Source organism: Bufo bufo, chromosome 2, assembly GCF_905171765.1.
Source record: "Bufo bufo chromosome 2, aBufBuf1.1, whole genome shotgun sequence".
NCBI classification, from domain to species: domain Eukaryota; kingdom Metazoa; phylum Chordata; class Amphibia; order Anura; family Bufonidae; genus Bufo; species Bufo bufo.
In genome coordinates, this window is record NC_053390.1 from 715,823,189 (window position 1) to 715,843,354 (window position 20,166).

Sequence of the window (20,166 nt, forward strand, 5' to 3'; positions counted from 1 at the left end):
ATTAAAACTGCACACGTTTTTATCATTTGTTAATTTTGATAAAAAAATTTTTTACAGGAGAAGTGTTAAATCAATGTATTTCTGTTTTACTTGTAAAAAAAAGCATAGGCAATTACCACATTTGTAAAATACGTTTTGAAGTTGTTTTTTTTAACCACAACAAAACCACACTTTAGTCAACTGCAATCTTAAAAAAAATGTGTCTAGTTATTGCAGTTACGTCAGTGTAATGGAGCCCCCTGATTTTTCCAGAATCTGTGGTCACACATGCTCAGTAGTGATTTCACAGTTTTTTCTAGCTTTTTTTTGCTGACTTTTGCATCTTTTTTTTTAAACGTGCATGTGTGAATTTCTTTTTGTTATTTATAAAGTGCCACCTCCAGATGTTAGCTATAACCTAATGAAAATATTGAAATTCAGGAAAAACATTTTTTGCTGTATTTTTTTGCACTTGTGTTTTTTGATCTAATCTTTTAAGCAGACATTAAAATAACTGAATGTTGGTGCAGAGAGTCCCTAAAGAGCGGGTGCAGAGGATGGGAGTGGTAGTGGCCCTGATGAAGTTTTGTGTCACGGTCTGCTCCCTCAGGCTGTTGCTCCCTGGAGATCGGTGCACTGGAAATGAAGTTTTGCAGCACAATCCAAGTGCAATGGACCATTAAGTAATATGGAAGCAGGTTGGATGGCTGCAATTTAACACTTGTACAAGTGTAGATACTATAAGGTTAGTGGTAAATGGCTTTGTGCTGGTTTGGGTGATGGGTGTCTTGGCTGTGTTCCCTCACCTCACAGCAGTGTCTTTGATGCAGGTGTTTAACTGTTCACTCTGCTGTCTCACTTATCAAGGATTTACTTGAGCTGAATATAGTCTATCTCTCTGTAGAATCCTTGGCAGGAGCAGGAGCTCGGCAGTGTGCTTCCTCTCCTCTCTAAGGCTACTGGTAGAAAACAGGACCAATCCACTCCCACCAAGAGGAACAAGGTGGTTAGCCCTGTTCCTTGCCAACTATTGCCACTCCTTACTAGTGTTGGGCGCGAATATTTGAATCGCGAATTTTAATTGCGAATATCGCCACTTTGAGAATTTGCGAAGATTTAGAATATAGTGCTATATATTCGTATTCTCGAATATTCTAGTTTTTTTTTCATCAGTAACCTCCCTTCTGGCTTGTGGGCCAATGAGAAGGCTGCAATGTCTTTGTCTGAGCTTAGCAACATACCTAGCAACCAATAGGAAAGTTGCCTACCCCTTACTATATAAGAAACTACCCAGCAGCCATTTTCTGTAGTTTTATGGAGTTCTGAAAGAGAGAACAGTGACATTGCTGTGCTCTGTGCTCTACTGTCTAATTACATTAGATAGATAGTTAGCTTATATATATATATATATATATATATATATATAATACAGATAGTTAGTGGGAGATAGTCAGTGTAGGTTAGATAGTGATATACTGTAGTGTAGGTGATAGGTTCTGCTGTCCATACATATATGCTACAGACATAGTGCTGTGATGTCACAACAATACTTAGTGCACCAATCAGTAATATCTACTCAGACCTGATAAATGTGAAGTTGCACGTATTGCGCAAAAATATGCACATCATTAATTGCCGATTTGCGCAATCGCAAATATATTGGAGCACTCTATCTGCATATAAAGCTATTGAAAAATGTAGCAACAGTGACCCACACCTGTATTGCGCACGCAATACGCGCATATTACATTGCCGATTTTCGCAATCAAGAAAATAATAGCGAATTCTCGAATTCGTGAATATATGACGAATATTTGCCCAAATATTTGCGAAATATTGCAAATTCGAATATTGCCCCTGCCGCTCATCACTACTCCTTACTAGTAGATACTGACAAACATAACAAAATACAATACAAAGCATTTGCAGATACCCCTAGGTCTGGGGTACTGCGTTGGCAGCACATTGTTTTGTGTAAACAGGGAAGTTTTTGTTCCCTGGCTATCACTACCAGCAAGGAAGATATGACAAAGGTCTTGTGCTGTTACTTTGTCCATGTATCACTATGGGGAGCTCATTGCAAAAAGATTATTACAGCTTCCATGGTAATTGTATAAATTCCTTTGCACAGAGCTCCCCCTAGTGGTGGCTACGTTCAGTTGAGAAATATGCTGTTCAGGATTAGCCCCATATTTATGAAGCACCTGTTTCATTTTGCAGAAATTTGGTACATCTATGTTTAGAAAAGTTTCAGCACCTAAAATGGGTGTGGCTTAACAGGAAATGGGAGTGGCCTTGTGAAAAAGGAGGAGTTCATGAGTAGCTACAGTGTGGAGAGGATGCAGCTTGCAGTGCTCCTACTCCTGTTATAGATTTCTCTGGAGGGAACCATTACTAAATTGTCTCAATTAAAGCCTTGAAAGGATAAGAGACAGCAAAGTGAACTGCTGTATGGAGCTTCTGCAGACCCTGCTGCAAAGTGAGGGAAAACGGGCCAAAGACACCAAGCCACCACAAGGCAAGGACCATCGAAGTGCTGAATCACCACAAACCTGCCTCAATAATATCCTTGCTGCTGCCAGAAGAGAATTGCACTAAAGCCTGCTGCTACTATTTGTATTCTCAAGTTCTACATTGCACTTAGTAAAAAGGACTTTGTTATGTTAAATTTTGGTCTCATTCTTCAGTGCTACAACTTTCTCTGCAACGGATCCCAGGGAGCAATGGCTTGAAGTAAGACACCATGACACAACTACACTACGTCATGGCCACTACCACTCCCATCCTCTATACCGTCTCCCACAAGGGCGCGCTGCATGTGCTGCCGACAATAGTGAAAGTATATGTGCCAAATGAGTGCAATCATTTCATTTGGACACATACAGTGCCAAGATTGGCCCATATTTGTGAAGTTTAGGCTGTCCATCTAATTTCACTCTGAATTTTAGACAGGATTAGGCTAAGTTCACACTTCAGGTATTTGGTCAGTTATTTCGATTCGTTATTGTGAGTCAAAACCTGGCACGGGGCAAAAACACAGAACAGGTGCAAATTAAATCATTACACCTGATCTTTGAGTAGGATTCACTATTGGTTTCGGCTCACAAAAAGTGATGGAAATAACTGAAGTGTGAACTCAGCCTTAGAAAATCTGCCCCATAGTTTTAAAAACAAGCCAGGCACAGAGAGAAGAGTCCGGGCACGGGCAGAAGAGTCCACTCTTTAGCATGATGACAGGTCAGCCTATTAGGAGTTCATGTAGATGGAAATGGATGACAGGTTTACTTTAGGCCAATGAAACTGTGAGGAAAGTCTATTTAAGGGCTGTGGAAGCCACAACACACCAATGTCTCTCTTCTGGTGCATAATAAAGTTTATATGTGTTTTTGGAGCCGTGAAATGTCTGCTGTGCTCCTCACAAGTCCCGGAGGTGAATATATTATGGGGGAATAAGCTTGTTTACTGGACTAAGCAGCATATGCTGGTATTAATACAGGAGGACGTGCACGGAGAGAAGAACTAATGGGAACAATCTGCAAGGCAGATGATAGGAAAGAGTTGAAGCATTCTTCGTGCAGCAGTGCTGAAGGGCACTCATGGAAGTAAAGTTAGAGAACGCCCGTGAAATTCAAGCTTAGGAAATAATAGTTTCTGGGTGTATTAGTCAGTGAATGAAGAATTTACCATTCCAGGTCTGGGTTATGAGCATCACCATGTAATGTCTAGCCATGAACATGCCAAGGGAAAATAGAAAACACATTTACTTTAAAGTCGTTTCAATAATCTTGTATGTTCCAGTTCACAGATCAGCTATACGCTATATAGAAATAGAGCAGTCTCCGTTCACACTGTAACGTACAATAGTAATACTGTAGGTGTCTACAACTGGCCCGCTCAGTCACCAGGACAAGGGGTCAGCTGCATATAATAACTGTACAATAAGGTGAACATGCACTTTAAACGCCATTTGCATCTACACAGATGTGTCATCCCACGTCATCATGTAATGAAAAGTGATGACATCTGTTATACGGTACTCCAGAATTCTGACTTCAAGGGTCTGGCCACATGGTCAGGTTTCCTGATGCAGTTTTGGAAGCCAAAATCAGGAGTGAATCATAACAGGAGAGAAAGCGCGACGGACAGATATGACTTCTCCTCTTTTTTTAATCCACTCCTAGCTTTGGTTTCCCAAACTGCATCAAGGAAACCTGACCGTGTGGCTGTACCCTAAAGAGTCAGACAAACAATATAGGGCTTTGTGACTTTATAACATTTTGCTTTTTACACCCTCCCTGGTGTGGTTAGCCTGTCCAGATGATTCAAGCCAGCTATATCCAGGGTGGCTTTTTAAAAAGTTGCAAAAGTTGTCCCAATCTTACTCCAGTAAAGGTGTAGTGTAGAAAGTGGTGTAACATCTCAAGACAAAAGTATTAAGGGGTAGTGTATTAACGTGATTTTTTGGGGGAATTATTTGGAGTCTTTGTCACAGTGTATTGTTTGTGATAAATTTATAAAATATGTTGCACCCCATTTGTTAAATTTGTCACACAAAATACCTATGGATTTTTCATTCTAAAGTCTAACCATATTTATTACAAAGATTCCTTCAGTCTGTACACCACCAGGGGACTGGAGTAGACTCGAAACTTTGTTGTGACTTTTTGCAAAAAGTTGCAGTGAGAAATCTTTGACAAAATGTAGCTCCACCCACAAAACATCTGTCTGCCAATTAGTCAGTGTAAACTGCGGGGCATGGCCAGGGGCGTAACTAGAAATGACTGGGCTCCACAGCAAATATTTGTGAGGGCCCCTCCAGCTCGCTTCGCACCTCCCTCCTCCTGTGTAAACCCCACTCCTTTGGCACAGTGTAGAGGTATACTGTATATTGTGTGGCACAGTGGATGCTATATGTGTATAACATAAACATATTTCATATGAAAACTTACAGTTACTTGACCCTTGGGGATCTCGGACGCCACTTCAACACTTGGCCGGGGGCTCAGCGGAGCTGATGTTGTGCTTTATCCTAATGAGAAAGATTTCATAATAAGTATTTGGAGAAGGGGCAGAGGGATAGCAGAGCAGGGAGAGGCTGGTGCTTCTACTAGGGGGTCATACCATGGGGGAGTAATAAAGCCCACTATAATGCCCCCCTTCCCCAGTAGTAATAATTCTCCTTATAATATGACAGTGCAAAAATACCCCCTTTTAATGCCCCCAGTTGAGCTAATGTCCCCATAGTGCCCCCATAGTGCCCCCATAATGTCCCAGTATACCCCTATATAGTGCCCCCAGTAAATTCCCCCATAGTGCTCCTCTCCCCCCTTCCTGCTAGTGCCCCCCATAATGTACCAGTATAAAATGCCCCATATATAGTGCCCCAGTAGATGCCCCTCAGTGTCTGGCCTCTGATAGGCTGCCGGCCTAGTGTCCCCCATAATGCCCCCCAATAATGTGCCAGTAAGTGTCCCCATAGATGCCCCCCCATCATGTGCCAGTATCAAGTGCCTCTCTCCCCCCCCCCCCCACATGTCCCAGTATCATAGTGCCATCTCCCCCCAATGTGCCAGTATCAAGTGCCTCTCTCCTTCCCACCCCCCATGTGCCAGTATCATAGTGCCAACCCCCCATGTGCCAGTATCAAGTGCCTCTCTCTTCCCCCCATGTCCCAGTATCATAGTGCCATCTCCCCCCCCAAAAAAGTGCCAGTATCAAGTGCCTCTCTCCCCCCCACGTGCCAGTATCATAGTGTCAAACCCACCCATGTGCCAGTATCAAGTGCCAACCCCCCCACATGCCAGTATCAAGTGCCTCTCTCCTCCCCCCATGTCCCAGTATCATAGTGCCATCTCCCCCCCCCACAAAAAAGTGCCAGTATCAAGTGCCTCTCTCCCTCCCCCCCATGTGCCAGTATCAGGTGCCAACCCCTCTCCCCCCATGTGCCAGTATCAGGTGCCTCTCCCCCCCCCCCAGGTGCCAGTATCAGGTGCCAACCCCCTCCCCCCATGTGCCAGTATGAAGTGCCCCCCGCTCCCCCCATGGCAGTAACAGTCGGGTATTAAAAAAAATAAATAAACACTTCTACTTACCTCCATGTCGGCGATGCGATGCAGCCTCTTCCTGTGTCCTGCCCAGTATGTCCATATATGGAGTCAGTGCTTGTATTTTAGAAAAGTTTCTGCTGGGATTCAAACCCAAGACCTTCTGTATCAGAGGCAAAGCACTTAACCACAAGACAATAAGAGCTGCCTTGCTGCTGACTGAAAAAATATGAGACTTCTACTGTTATAGCTGGCTAAGTGTACATCTATACACATGACAGCTGCTCATATATAGAGATATAGCAGAGCTGAGTGTGCTGGGACAGCTGTCATATAGAGATATAGCAGTGCTGGGTGTGTTGGGGCAGCTGTCATGTGTATAGATGTACACTTAGCCAGCTATAACAGTAGAAGTCTCATATTTTTTCAATCAGTTGCAATGCAGCTTTTATGGCTGTGTGGGTAAATACTTTGCCTCTGATACACTGATACACTGATACATTGGAGGTTGTGGCTTTGAATCTCAGACACATCAGGAGACTTTAGGAGACAGTAGGATTAGATCACATAAGCGAGGGGGCCTGGTCAGCCGCCGCTGCTGCTGTGAAGGGGCCCTGAACATTAAGACAAGAATCGATATTTAACTAACTTGAAAATAAACTGTCACACACGCTGCCGGGGGGCCGGGCCCTGAAGCAGCTGCTTCCCCGGTAGATACGCCACTGCCTGGCTGCCTGTGTGTAGTGTCTGTGTGTGTTAATTAAAAAAAAAAAAAACTGAATGCGGTCCGGACGGGCCCCCAGTGGCGTAGGGCCCCATAGCCACTGCTATGGTTGCTATGGCGATCCCTACGCCACTGGGCATGGCGTAAGCCACATTAAAAATTGCACAAATAATAAGAAATATTGAGCAACTGACTACTCCAATGGCAAAATCACTCCACTTTGATGGCACAGCACACTTGATACATTACCCCATTCCACTTAAAGATGCACCAGATTCACCTAAACATGCATTAAATCTGGTGTAAACTACTGTAAAAGTGAAGTTAAAGAGGACCTGTAACCTCTCCTGACTTTCTCTGTTTTAGCAACTCATCAAATCAGTGCTGCCAGTGTCAGGCTGTGTTTTTTCTATGGGATCTCCTGTATTGAAAAACTGAGTATACATTTTATTCATTTAGCAAAGACACTCTGCTTGGCATGTATTCAGTGTATAAGAAGGGAACATTCCCAGCGTACACCACATAGTATGAACACAGCCTTAAAAAACATAGGGGGTAATTTATTATACTGAATTAAACCTATATAAGATGTTTAGTCTAGTTAGTCTCTAGATGGTTAGTTTTGGGCGGGGAAGGGGACTGGCCGGCAGGCCCGTCTCATTTTCCATTTTCTACGTCTGTTTTAGGCATAGAAAAAGGTCTAAATATAAGACAGCTAGGAAGCCTTCGCCTCTTCATAACTTTGGCGATCCACCCCCAGCTTTGAACTTTATGAAGACCAGCGTCTAAAACACCGGTCTTAATAAATGTGCACCATAGTGCTCTTGTGATACACACACAGTCAAATACTGTATCTTTCCTCGTCTTGACCAGAACTGCAGGATGGAGGTTTGTTTTTTTATTTCAGCAAAAACTGGTAACATACAAGCGTAAGGAGTCACCATGTGGTGATGCAGACAAGCGGAAATGCCCTGTAGGAGCTTTGATGGCATGCAGGCATGACAGGTGCACAGCCAACACAAGAACAAAACCAATAACCCCAAAGAAAGATGGGAGACTCACATATAAAATATATGTAATTTATTAAGACATAACCAAATAACAAACAATATACAAGACATAAGGCACAAGTGTACAGGAGGGGGGGAGACCTCATGTAAGGAGGTCAGATACAACCTCTCTCCCAAACACCCAGCTGGCAGGGAAAAGAGGTCACAGCCCTAGGTATACATCAGCATGAAAATTAAGAGAACTGTAGGTTCACTCAAAGTAACATGTACTGGTATGTATGCTGTATGCACAGAAAAAGTAAATGAAATAAAAAGATACAAATAGCACAAGGCAAACCATCTGCACTTGGCACACTTGCCTCTGTCTGTATCATACAGCTCAATGGCTATGTGCATACCTCATACGGCCATCCCAGGTCTGTGGGTGGGCTAGTTTGCCTTGTGCTATTTGTATCTTTTCATTTCATTGACTTTTTCTGTGCATACAGCATACATACCAGTACATGTTGCTTTGAGTGAACCTACAGTTCTCACAATTTCCATGCTGATGTATACCTAGGGCTGTGACCTCTTTTCCCTGCCAGCTGCGTGTTTGGGAGAGAGGTTGTATCTGACCTCCTTACATGAGGTCTTCCCCCCTCCTGTACACCTGTGCCTTATGTCTTGTTCGTTATTTGGTTATGTCTTAATAAATTACATATATTTTATATGTGAGTCTCCCATCTTTCTTTGGGGTTATTGGTTATTGGTTTTATATTATACTAGACCCCAGTGTTAGGCTACTTTCACACTAGCGTTCGGAGCGGGTCCGTCTGATGTTTCATCAGACGGATCCGCTCCTATAATGCAGACGTTTGTATCCGTTCAGAACGGATGCGTCTGCATTAAAACTTAGAAAATTTTCTAAGTGTGAAAGTTGTCTGAGCGGATCCGTTCAGACTTTACATTGAAAGTCAATGGGGAACGGATCCGCTTGAAGATTGAGCCATATAGTGTCATCTTCAAGCGGATCCGTCCCCATTGACTTACATTGTAAGTGTGGACGGATCCGCTCGCCTCCGCACGGCCAGGCGGACACCCGAACGCTGCAAGCAGCGTTCCGCTTGCTGAGCGGAGCGGAGGCTGAACGCCGCCAGACTGATGCATTCTGAGCAGATCCGCCTCCACTCAGAATGCATTGGGGCTGGACGGATGCGTTCGGGGCCGCTTGTGAGCCCCTTCAAACGGAGCTCACGAGCGGACACCCGAACGCAGGTGTGAAAGTAGCTTCACACATTATATGTGAGTTTTTTCTTATAGGTTGGTATGACAGGTGCACAAACATTTATACCTTTACTTATTACGCAGACAATTTAAGGGCCTCTTCACATCTCATGTTTGCTGTATGTTTAGACATACAGTAGTATGTTTCTGTTTTTTGAACAAAAAACGTATATGTTTTTGTGAAACCTTTCTTTTTTTAAACAAAGATTTGAAGTGTATCAAAGGAAGCAGGAAGTATCTGGATTAAAAACAGATGCATTTAACGAATGGAAAGGTAGTGTCTTATGTTTCCATCTGTCTCTCATGCACTGCAATGTAAAAAAAAAAGTATACACTTCAGAAAAGCGTGGTTTGCTACTCTGAAAAAAAAACTACAGAAAGGTAACAGTGACAAACCGTGTAGACTGGCTGCATGCCCTCTCGCATACTGGCTGCAGGCTGCCTCCTGTGCATGCTGGTTGCTTGGGGCTACGTGCTGGCTGCTGTGTCTTGTGTGAACTATGCCTGTGTATGTATGTACTTTCCATGTCTGCATCTCTGTGCAGTTCTTGTCACTGTTGCCATGCAGGCTGGCTGCATGTTCTCTCGCGTACAGGCTGCAGGCTGACACCTGTGTATGCTGGTTCCTTGGGACTGCGTGCTGGACTGCAGTTTTGTGTGTAAACTGTGGCCTGTGTTTGGGGCTCCCACGTTCATATATCTGTGGTTCCTGTTTCTGGTGCCATGCATGCTGGCTGCATGCATTTTGTGCACTGGCTGTGGGTGTTCCCATGCATGTTGGTTCTGTGATGTGTGCTGGCTGTGGCCTTGTGTGTGAACAGGGTCTGAGCATGGATGCATTTGTGTTTGTATCACAGTGCAGTTCTGTCTCTCCTTGTTGTGTAGGCTGGCTGCCTGTAACCTCATACTGGCTACAGTTACCCTGTGTATGCTGGTTGTCGTTCGGGCGTGATAGATGCAACATTCTGTGTCTGGTGTGAACTGTCACTTGTGATTGTGTGTTCTGTGGTTCTGGTATCCTGGTTCTTATGGGGTTAACTTTCCCTGGTCTGTTCCTATGTGTGGCTTGTCAGGTGCCTTATGTAGCTATATCTGTCTGTGAGCTGTGGGGCCAGGGGGTCAGTCTATCTTCTGCCTTGCTGGGTGTTGCACCTTGCTGCTCACCCAGGGGTTCAGTCTGTCTTGTGCCTTGCTGGGAGTAGCCCCTTGCTGCTGACCCAGGGGGGTTTGCCATCTGCCCTTGTTTGTGGTGTCAACTGGTAATGCATTGATGTTATGCACTTGTTTGTGGTGTCACCTGGTAATGCATTGATGTTATGTCCTTGTCTGCTCTTCTGTACCTGTCCTGTGATGATGTTGATGTTGCTATCCTTGTCCATGCCTTGCTTGTTCTTCTGTACCTGTTCTCTGTCTGGGTCCACTCTGTTCCATGTCTAGCCTATCAGTGCTCTAACTGCGTCTGATAGCCTGGCAGTGCTAAACTGCTTCTGATCCTGTCCTTTGTCCAGCCTGGCAGAGCCTACTGCTTCTGATCTAGTCCGTTACTTGTCTGTCCTGCAGTGCCTTACTGCTTCTGTTCCTGTGTTTGTCCTGCCTTAGTGAGAGGGTCCCTGGGTTCTCTGGAGGGAGGATCTCTAGTCTGTCTGCAGCTCTACTTGTGACCGCCATGGTTCCGTTCCACATGGGGTCCAGGCATCTTCTTCTGTGCTGGTTCCCATTTGTCTTCTTCTCTGATCCATGTCCTGTGTTCGGTTTGGTTCCAGTCCTGTTGTCTGTTTACGATGGTGCTTGCACCAGCATGGTTCTCTGCAGGTAGCGGCCAAGTGTATCAGGACCTTCCTGGAGGTGCGACCAGTGAGCCCTCGGCCCAGTTCATCCCCACCTCCAGGAGCTCTGCGAAGAACGGGGCTCACTGGCTCTCGACCCTCTGGGTTTTGCCTCTGGTCTGCCGTGCACTTGGTTCTGTGGTAGTGCTACCACTATTGCTTAACCTGCTGTACTGTCTTATTTTTTTATTACATGTGTAATAAAGTATTCTGTTGGTCCCTGGTCTGTTTCTGCCTGTGTCCTGCTCGCAAGACGTTCCGGAGGTCTGCCTTGGGCACCCGACACGTGAAGTTTTAAATTACAGTCTCTCACTAAAATATTGCTTAGTGGCTATTCAATATAAGCTCAGTCCTTAGTTACTGTATGTACATCATGCAGTGGACCATACCGCAGGGACAACACGTGAGGCTACGGTGGGCCGATGGGAGTAGTAGTTCATTTACTGGGCTGGCGTGCAGTGATGGGGAAGACAGCACTAAATCCTCCGGGGCACTCTCTATTGCAGGGAACACCAGCCAGATGGAAGTTGAGGTGCCCTTGATGGTATAGGTGTTTAAGGTGCTTTGGTGGCTGGGCCCCTGTGTTTGTGACGCCAGCACCGTAAGGTGCAAATGTTGAGGTTAGTAGAAAGGATGAGGAGTCAGTTGTAGTAAAACACAGTTGAACTTTTACTGAATCAATGGTCTCAGGACAGTTGGTACAGTTAATTTATATTTCAAAGGAAATAATTCAGATGTTAATTTAGCTGGGATCTTTATAACAGGCAATTGTCAGTTGAGGAGTTTTCCTAATGCTGTTACTTTATAGGCAGGACAAAAGTTCTCTTCTTAGATAGTTCTACTTTAAGCCCATTCATTTGCACTCAGGTACTAAATATAATTGTTTCCTTACTTTATATTAAGCGATCCAATAAGGGCGTTCTCCCTCGTGGCAGGTAAACTCTCTGCTACATTATTTGATGTAGGATGCTCTCCTGAAATATTCAGGTTCACTATGTCCCAGAAGGCATTTAGTGAAAAAGGATAATTCTGCACACTAATCATCCAGTTGTGTTCAGGTATCTTTAAGTTCCTCCTGGTCACTGGTGCTTTTGAAGTCCCTTGGCTAGACTCAGCTCTAATCTTCACTAGACTTGCTCTATATTCATACATATACTCACTTGTGTGTGCTGGGCTGCTGTGACAACATGCTCTGTCGTCTCCAGGCTTGATCAGGGCCCAGAGGAAAGAAAGGCAGCTACATCTTGGACTGAGCCTGCTATGCTCCTCCATACACTTCCTTCTCCTCTCGGTTTCCTTTCTACACACTGAACTTGAACTATCTTTATTAACAAACCCCTGGCTATATATAATATGTGGCGGCACCACCACCTAGCGGTGAATAGATGTAATGACAAAGACCAGCCTGATATTAAGAAATACAATACATTAAATATGACAGCAGAAAAAGTTTAAAGTGCACATATACACTCACCTAAAGAATTATTAGGAACACCTGTTCTATTTCTCATTAATGCAATTATCTAGTCAACCAATCACATGGCAGTTGCTTCAATGCATTTAGGGGGGTGCTCCTGGTCAAGACAATCTCCTGAACTCCAAAATGAATGTCAGAATGGGAAAGAAAGGTGATTTAAGCAATTTTGAGCGTGGCATGGTTGTTGGTGCCAGACGGGCCGGTCTGAGTATTTCACAATCTGCTCAGTTACTGGGATTTTCACGCACAACCATTTCTAGGGTTTACAAAGAATGGTGTGAAAAGGGAAAAACATCCAGTATGCGGCAGTCCTGTGGGCAAAAATGCCTTGTGGATGCTAGAGGTCAGAGGAGAATGGGCCGACTGATTCAAGCTGATAGAAGAGCAACGTTGACTGAAATAACCACTCGTTACAACCGAGGTATGCAGCAAAGCATTTGTGAAGCCACAACACGCACAACCTTGAGGCGGATGGGCTACAAAAGCAGAAGACCCCACCGGGTACCACTCATCTCCACTACAATAGGAAAAAGAGGCTGCAATTTGCACAAGCTCACCAAAATTGGACTGTTGAAGACTGGAAAAATGTTGCCTGGTCTGATGAGTCTCGATTTCTGTTGAGACATTCAAATGGTAGAGTCCGAATTTGGCGTAAACAGAATGAGAACATGTATCCAACCTCTGATGGCTACTTCCAGCAGGACAATGCACCATGTCACAAAGCTCGAATCATTTCAAATTGGTTTCTTGAACATGACAATGAGTTCACTGTACTAAAATGGCCCCCACAGTCACCAGATCTCAACCCAATAGAGCATCTTTGGGATGTGGTGGAACAGGAGCTTCGTGCCCTGGATGTGCATCCCTCAAATCTCCATCAACTGCAAGATGCTATCCTATCAATATGGGCCAACATTTCTAAAGAATGATATCAGCACCATGTTGAATCAATGCCACGTAGAATTAAGGCAGTTCTGAAGGCAAAAGGGGGTCCAACACCGTATTAGTATGGTATTCCTAATAATTCTTTAGGTGAGTGTATAACACATAGTGGGACACTGCAATCTTATTGTGCACAGTCCATAACAGGGAAGGGTTTGGGGCAGTTGCTTGTCAGTCTCTGTATCTCTCCCTGATACAGGGGATGGTCTCCAGCATTATCCTCTCTGAGGACCAGCTTTTAAGCCTCTCAGCTCTCTCACTGTCTGCACCACCAATAGAGATTCTCCTCACAGTCTTTGGATTCAGCTGCATCACCTGGTCTATCAGTGGGAGACTCATTTCTACCCACACTGTCTCTCTGTCATGCCACTCATAAAGGGTGGCACATGAACAGTTCTTTTAAAATGCAAACAGGAGGATAGGGCGCCACATATGCAGTATCAATTAATCAGCGGTAATTAAAAAACAGGAAATTTGCTTACCAAATAGTGTTGTGAGAAGTCACAACAACTGTAGGACGCTTTTCTGGTTATTTAAAATCCTGACAAGTGGGCGGTTGTCCTAGGCTGCAGCCGTGGTCCTGTGTGTTGCTCTGGAGCAAACAGCAGGCTTGATATTTAACTAGAAAAATGGTTCAGGATCATGGAAGGCGCTGCCAGGACTAAGATGAATGGTAAATTAGGCGTGATGTGGATAATGAAGAATAATCTTTATTTGCAGGTAGTCTACGCGTTTCGAGGGCTGGATTGCCCTCTTCGTCAGGACTGTATACATTCAAATGGATCACAACACATTTAAAACAGAGATTTTGGTGCGCAGGCCAGAGGGAGGATCGCAGGCGTGTTGAGGGGTTTGATTGACATTTTCCTCACAAGGTTTTGTATAGCTCTATCATATACCTGATTCTGCAATAAATAAATATGTTCTGTTTACATATATATCTCTCTGTAGTTTTTTGGTGGGAGGATAACAACCTTCCAAAATGTTAAGGTGGGATGGTTATTACTAGAGATGAGCGAATTTCTAAAAAATTCTATTTGGTCAGTTTGCCGAATTTTCCGAAAAGATTAGATTCAATCCGAATTATTTCATTGTGAATTGTGTTAAAAAACAGCTATTACTGGGGAACATGGCCAGCCATCTGCGAGTGAGGACGGGCTCTGTAAGAGCTCCTCTGCATCCCTGACGTAATCACCTTCCATTCAGCCTCTCCTGATGGGTAAAACACTAAAAAAGGGTAGAGCCCGTCCATCAGCTCCCCTGGCCTCATCGCAATGCAAACTGCCTCTCCTTTTCGCCCGGTATTCCTCATCCTCGGGCTCCGCTCTGAAGGACCGCTCTACATGCCTCCAAGCTGTCCACCGATGTCGCCGAACACGCTGCCCACCGAAGCGCATCCCGACACCCCTGGGAGCCCTGCCGCACAGCTTCACCGACACCTCTCTGCATCTGTGCCCCATCTGCCAACCTTGACCCCAGGCACTGAACAGCACAACTGTTGGGACCGGATCCACCGGAGCTGCTTTCTCCACCCTCACCCTCCAGCCTGGCTCCCACGCATGCCCTAGAACCTCCGATGCTCACTTCGACTGCGGCGCTGCCAGCAGCCTCACAGGTCAGTCACAGGGGCTCTCCACAAATCCCTCACGATGTAACCCCGGAGGTCAGCAGCCCCACCATCCCACAGAACTCCACTCTGAGGCCCTTGGCCCACTCCTTTTGGCCCAGTGGGCCCATGTCTGGAACCCCAGGAGCCCCAACTCACCACCAGGGGCACACAAGCGCCCAGCTTCTGACCCATTCTTGTCTCCCCTTCCTAGGACAATGCCAAGCCCAGCAGCAACAGTCCCCCAGCAGAGATGTTCCTCAAGATCACGCCCCCCCCGCTACAATGGACCCTTTTCAACCTCCTTCCTACTCTCCTGTACCCTCTCTGGCCGCCTCACAACATTAGTCCACCGGATCTTCTTGGGACAGTTGCCGGGAGCGACCCTCTATGGTCCTGAAGCTGTGATCGGTTTACTATCCTCGCCGGCCTCTAAACATATCTCACCCCATTCTGGGGAACTCCCAGCCTCCACAGATCTACTTGATGAGGACGTCAGACCACCAACAATGGCAGACCTGCGCACCCTTATCTGCTTACTGCCCTCTAAGGCAGACCTGTCTAATTTTGCCACCAACATACTGCAGGAATGCAAGCGGGAATTCTTGCAGGTCCGCTCTGAGCTGACGGTGCTTGACTCCAGAATTGATTCTGTCGTCCACGACCACACATCCCTGTCTGCTACGGTTTCGGCCCTTCAAGTTAAGGTCCAGTCTCACAAGGCTCAACTGTACACCTTACATCAGCACCTTGATGACATTGAAAATCGCAGCCGCCGTAACAACATAAGGAATAGTGGCCTCCCAGAATCAATAACGACACCTGACCTACTGCATACAATTGTAGGAATATTCAATAAAATCTTAGGTCGCCCACCGAATTCTCATATAGAAATTGACAGAGCTCACAGAGCCCTACGGCCCCCTAATCCAGATGGCTCCAAACCAAGAGACGTCATTTGCAGAATACACTTTTACGTCGTCAAAAAGCAAATTTTGAATAAGGCTCGGCAGTCTTCTCTTCTGTCTCATGAAGGGTCCCCAATCCAGTTGTTGTAGGACCTTTCACGCCACACTCTGTCTGGTACAGAGAGCTGCCTTATGTCCTCTATTGGACCTCCTCGGGATCAGGGAATTCCCTATCGGTGGGGCTACCCATTTGCCCTCTTTGTGGGCCCCAGGGGACACGTTGCAGTTCTTCACCTACTAGACCTGCCGTCAGTCGACTTGGGTCCGTGGCTGTCTATTCTCACACCTGCTCCCAGCCAACCGGGGCACCCTCGATCCTCCCAGATCGCCAGCTCCGGAACGCTTGGAACAACCGTGTCATCTCCTCGTGGACGGAGACAGCGACGACCCGCTGGCCACCAACGTGGATCTCTATCCACGTCTGCAACCTAAAGAGTGGACCGCTGCTCATGTTTGGGACTACTAATCTTCAGCCATAGGAGCAACTTGTTTCACTACATCTCGGCCCTGCCCTCAGAAGTTGGCAATAGCACTAACGCCTTTCTTCTTTGTCAGAGAATGTAGCTGGTTTGCTTTCTCCTGGTTGTTTCTTCCCTCCAATAGTTTAGGGGACCAGTTAATCCCTAGCGACTGCTTCATCGATCATTTTAATCCCACTAGATAGTTATCTCCTCTTTCTCTCTTACTTCTCCCCCCCCTTTATTTTTTATTTTTTCTCTCTCTTGGTTTTGTCTGTTTTCCCCTCCCCTTGTCCCTGTGTCCTTCCCTCTGTCGCAGGTATGACACCACTGAAGATAGTATCTTTCAATGCGAAAGGCCTCAACACTCCTGAAAAACTATCCTGGTACTCCACCACTTCCACCAGCAAAAGGTAAAAATTGTCTGTTTCCAAGAAACATATTTCAAAGAAGGTAAGACCCCAACATCCGACATCGGCACTTTACAACCTGCCACTTTGCAAACAACGTTGTGAACAAAGGGGGTCGCTATAGTGATCCATAAATCTCTGCCTCACCAAGTGCTAGGCTGTATTGCTGATCCCGGGGCTCGAAACGTGATCCTCTCGCTCCTGATTGACGGCCAAGAATTCACCCTTCTCAACGCCTAAGCTCCTAACCAAAATCAGGTTTCATTTATTTTGGACCTAGTTGATAAGGCCCTAATCCGCGGAATGGTTATAATTTGCGGTGACCTCAACCTCACCCTCGACCCTACACTTGACAACTCCAGAGGACGTGCCTTTCTTTCCTACGCGGCCATTAAAAAGGTTAAGAAAGCACTGCTTCAGCTACAATTATATGATCCGTGGCGTTTGCAACATCCTGTGGACAGAGACTACACCTTTTACTCAGCCCCACATTCCTCATATAGCAGAATTGATTATATTCTTATCCAACAACCTGCACTCTCATGGCTAGACTCCACACAAATAGGCAACATCTTGTGGTCTGACCATGGCCCGGTGTTTTGCTCCTTAAATCTCCCTTTCCTGTCCAAACGAGAGTGGACCTGGCGTTTAAATGAATCTATCCTCCTATACGCAGTGTGCGCCGAGGACCTTAATACCATGGTATCCAATTTTCTGTCCGACCATGCTGCGGATCCTACTTCTCTCCCAACACAATGGGAGGCCCTAAAATGCGTCCTGCACGGGGTTCTCATTAAACACGGCTCCCGTCTCAAAAAATAAAAAGCAATTACCCTCAAAAACGCACTACAAAAGGTTGCCTCCTTGGAACTTGCCCACAAGCGAGCACTCCCCCTATCTATCGTGCGTGATCTCCAGAATGCACGTATGGATGCCCGACACCTCTTAGAGACGTCTTATAAGCGAATGATCCAAACCTGCCATAGTAAATTTGACGAATACGGCAACAAGAGTGGTCGCTTGTTGGTGAGGGTTCTCAGGGGGAAAATAGCTGCCTCTTACATTCCCGTGGTAAAAAACCCTGCCTCATCCTTCCAATCTTTTTATTCTGAACTATATTACCTTCCCTGCTCCTCTCAAACTTGTGAAGATCAGGTCCCTGATCCGGCACCTCATACCCCCAAGCTATCTGACGTACAATCTGCTAGTTTAGAAATTCCATTTACCGAAGTGGAACTACAAGAAGTTCTCAAATCCCTACAGGGGAGTAAGAGCCCCAGCCCTGACGGATTCACAGCCAAGTTTTATAAATCTTTCTCAACTCTCCTCACCCCCTTCCTGCTCAGTGTCTTCAATGCAGTGTCTTCGGGGCATCCCTTCCCGGTGCAGTCCACCGAGGCTCATATTGTAGTCATCCCTTAACCTGGCAAGGACCCGCACTTGTGTGCCAGTTATCATCCTATCTCTCTTTTAAACTACTGGCTAATAGATTAAATGCTTTTCTGTCCTCCCTTATCCATCCTGACCAGGTGGGGTTTGTACCGGGGCGGGAGGCTCGCGACAACACTCTGAGGACACTAGAAATCATTCACTACACAAAAACTAACAACACCCCCCTCATGATTTTGTCTTTAGATGCCAAGAAAGCCTTTGATTGCATTTCATGGCACTCTATCTATACTGTCCTCTCACGATTGGAAATAGGCCCGGGATTCATGGGGAAAATCCTTAGTTTATATCAGCAACCCTCAGCACACATCAAGATCAATGGCACCTTCTCTTCCCCCTTCTCCATCTTCAACGGCACGCGACAGGGATGCCCGCTGTCTCCCTTACTCTATGTTTTGGTCATGGAACACCTGATGTCTTCCATACGCACCAACCCAGACATATCTGGGATCAAGATTAAAGACACTGAGCATAAATGTGCGGCCTTTGCGGGTGATCTTCCGCTCTACATAACTAACCCTTACATCTCCTTACTGTCTTTGCTTCATGAGATAGCCAGCTTGGCAAATAGACAAACTTTAAAATCAACATGACTAAATCTGAGATCTAAAGATCTCCCTGCCTTGCACCCTGGTCTCTTCTCTTAAAACCTGCTTCCTATTTGTCTGGCCACTCACGGGAATAACATATTTGGGAATTAAGATCTCTGCCGACCTGTCACATATCTTCAGAATGAACTTTACCCTCTCCTTCAAAAATTCCAAGAAGACCTGGAGTCTTGGAGCCGACGGGACTTCTCTTGGTTTGGCAGAATCAGTATTTTAAAAATAAACTTGTTACCAAAGCTGCTCTATCTCTTGCAGACCATCCCCATCCCATCAATATTCTGGTCGCAACTGCGTCGATGCTTTACACTTTTTGCATGGTCACCTGGTAAACCACGGATCAGGTGGGAAAAAATGACTCGATCCAAGGAGCTGTAGGGGGGGGGGGGGGTGGTCTGCCAGACTGTAGACTGTATTATCACTCTACGGCATACGCTAGGCTCCTGGATATGCTGCAAATTGATTCTTCCAAATTCTGGGTTCATATAGCACAAGACTCCTCTTCCTGCTCGCTATCAGTACTCCCCTGGTTTACAGGCATACCACGCTCTATCACCTCTAAGTTATCCTTTACGGCTAACCACACATTTGCAACAATAGCATCCATAAGCCGTCACACCTCTCTAATCGACACTAAGGACCCCCTGAACCCAATCACCGACCATCCGTGCTTCCAGCCGGGGTACTCATCTGGCCCCTTTCTTAAAGGTACCAAAATCTGCCCTCTCAGATTTCATCATGTTCTCTCAGGGTCTATTCCCAATCTAGACATTCATTTGAATACCTACAACTCCAGCACTTCTATTTATCTACACGCAAGACTAATACCCTAACTAGACGCCTCACCACATTCGAACAAATGTGAATAGCCCCATCAGTGGTACTCAGGGATATCTCAACCATTTATAAATTACTTATCCTCCAACGCTCCCCACATTTCCCTCCCTTTTGTCAAGCTTGGGAACAAGACCTGGGTGTACAGCTTACTCCCTCTCAATGGAACAGGAGTTTCCTTCTCTCCCACAAAGCGCTGATCTCCACTAAGGCGCAAGAAACAAGCTATAAAATCCTCTCCAGGTGGTACAGGGTGCCTACACTCCTGCACAAATGGCTACCAACAGTGTCGGATCGCTGCTGGAGATGACACACAGAGGCGGGTACGATGATCTACATTTAGGGGCTTTGTACTATCCGGCGCCCATTTTGGAACTTCGTACACAAAACAATACAGGAGGTAACGGGTATCCCTATACCAAACTCTCCTAAATCCCTCCTACTGTTTGTATTCGATTTGAATATCCCAGCCTATAAAACCTCACTTCTAAAATACATGGTCCGGGCGGCAAAAACTGTCATCCCTCGACACTGGAAATCTCCCTCTCCCCCTACACTGGAGGAATGGTTT

The 20,166-nt window shown here is 45.8% G+C and overlaps 1 protein-coding gene across 1 annotated transcript in view; it reads right to left on the reverse strand.

Moving 5' to 3' along the window:
* PDGFRL (platelet derived growth factor receptor like) overlaps positions 1 to 20,166 on the reverse strand; it is a 195,707-nt gene that overhangs the window by 130,589 nt on the left and 44,952 nt on the right. The window lies entirely within an intron of this gene.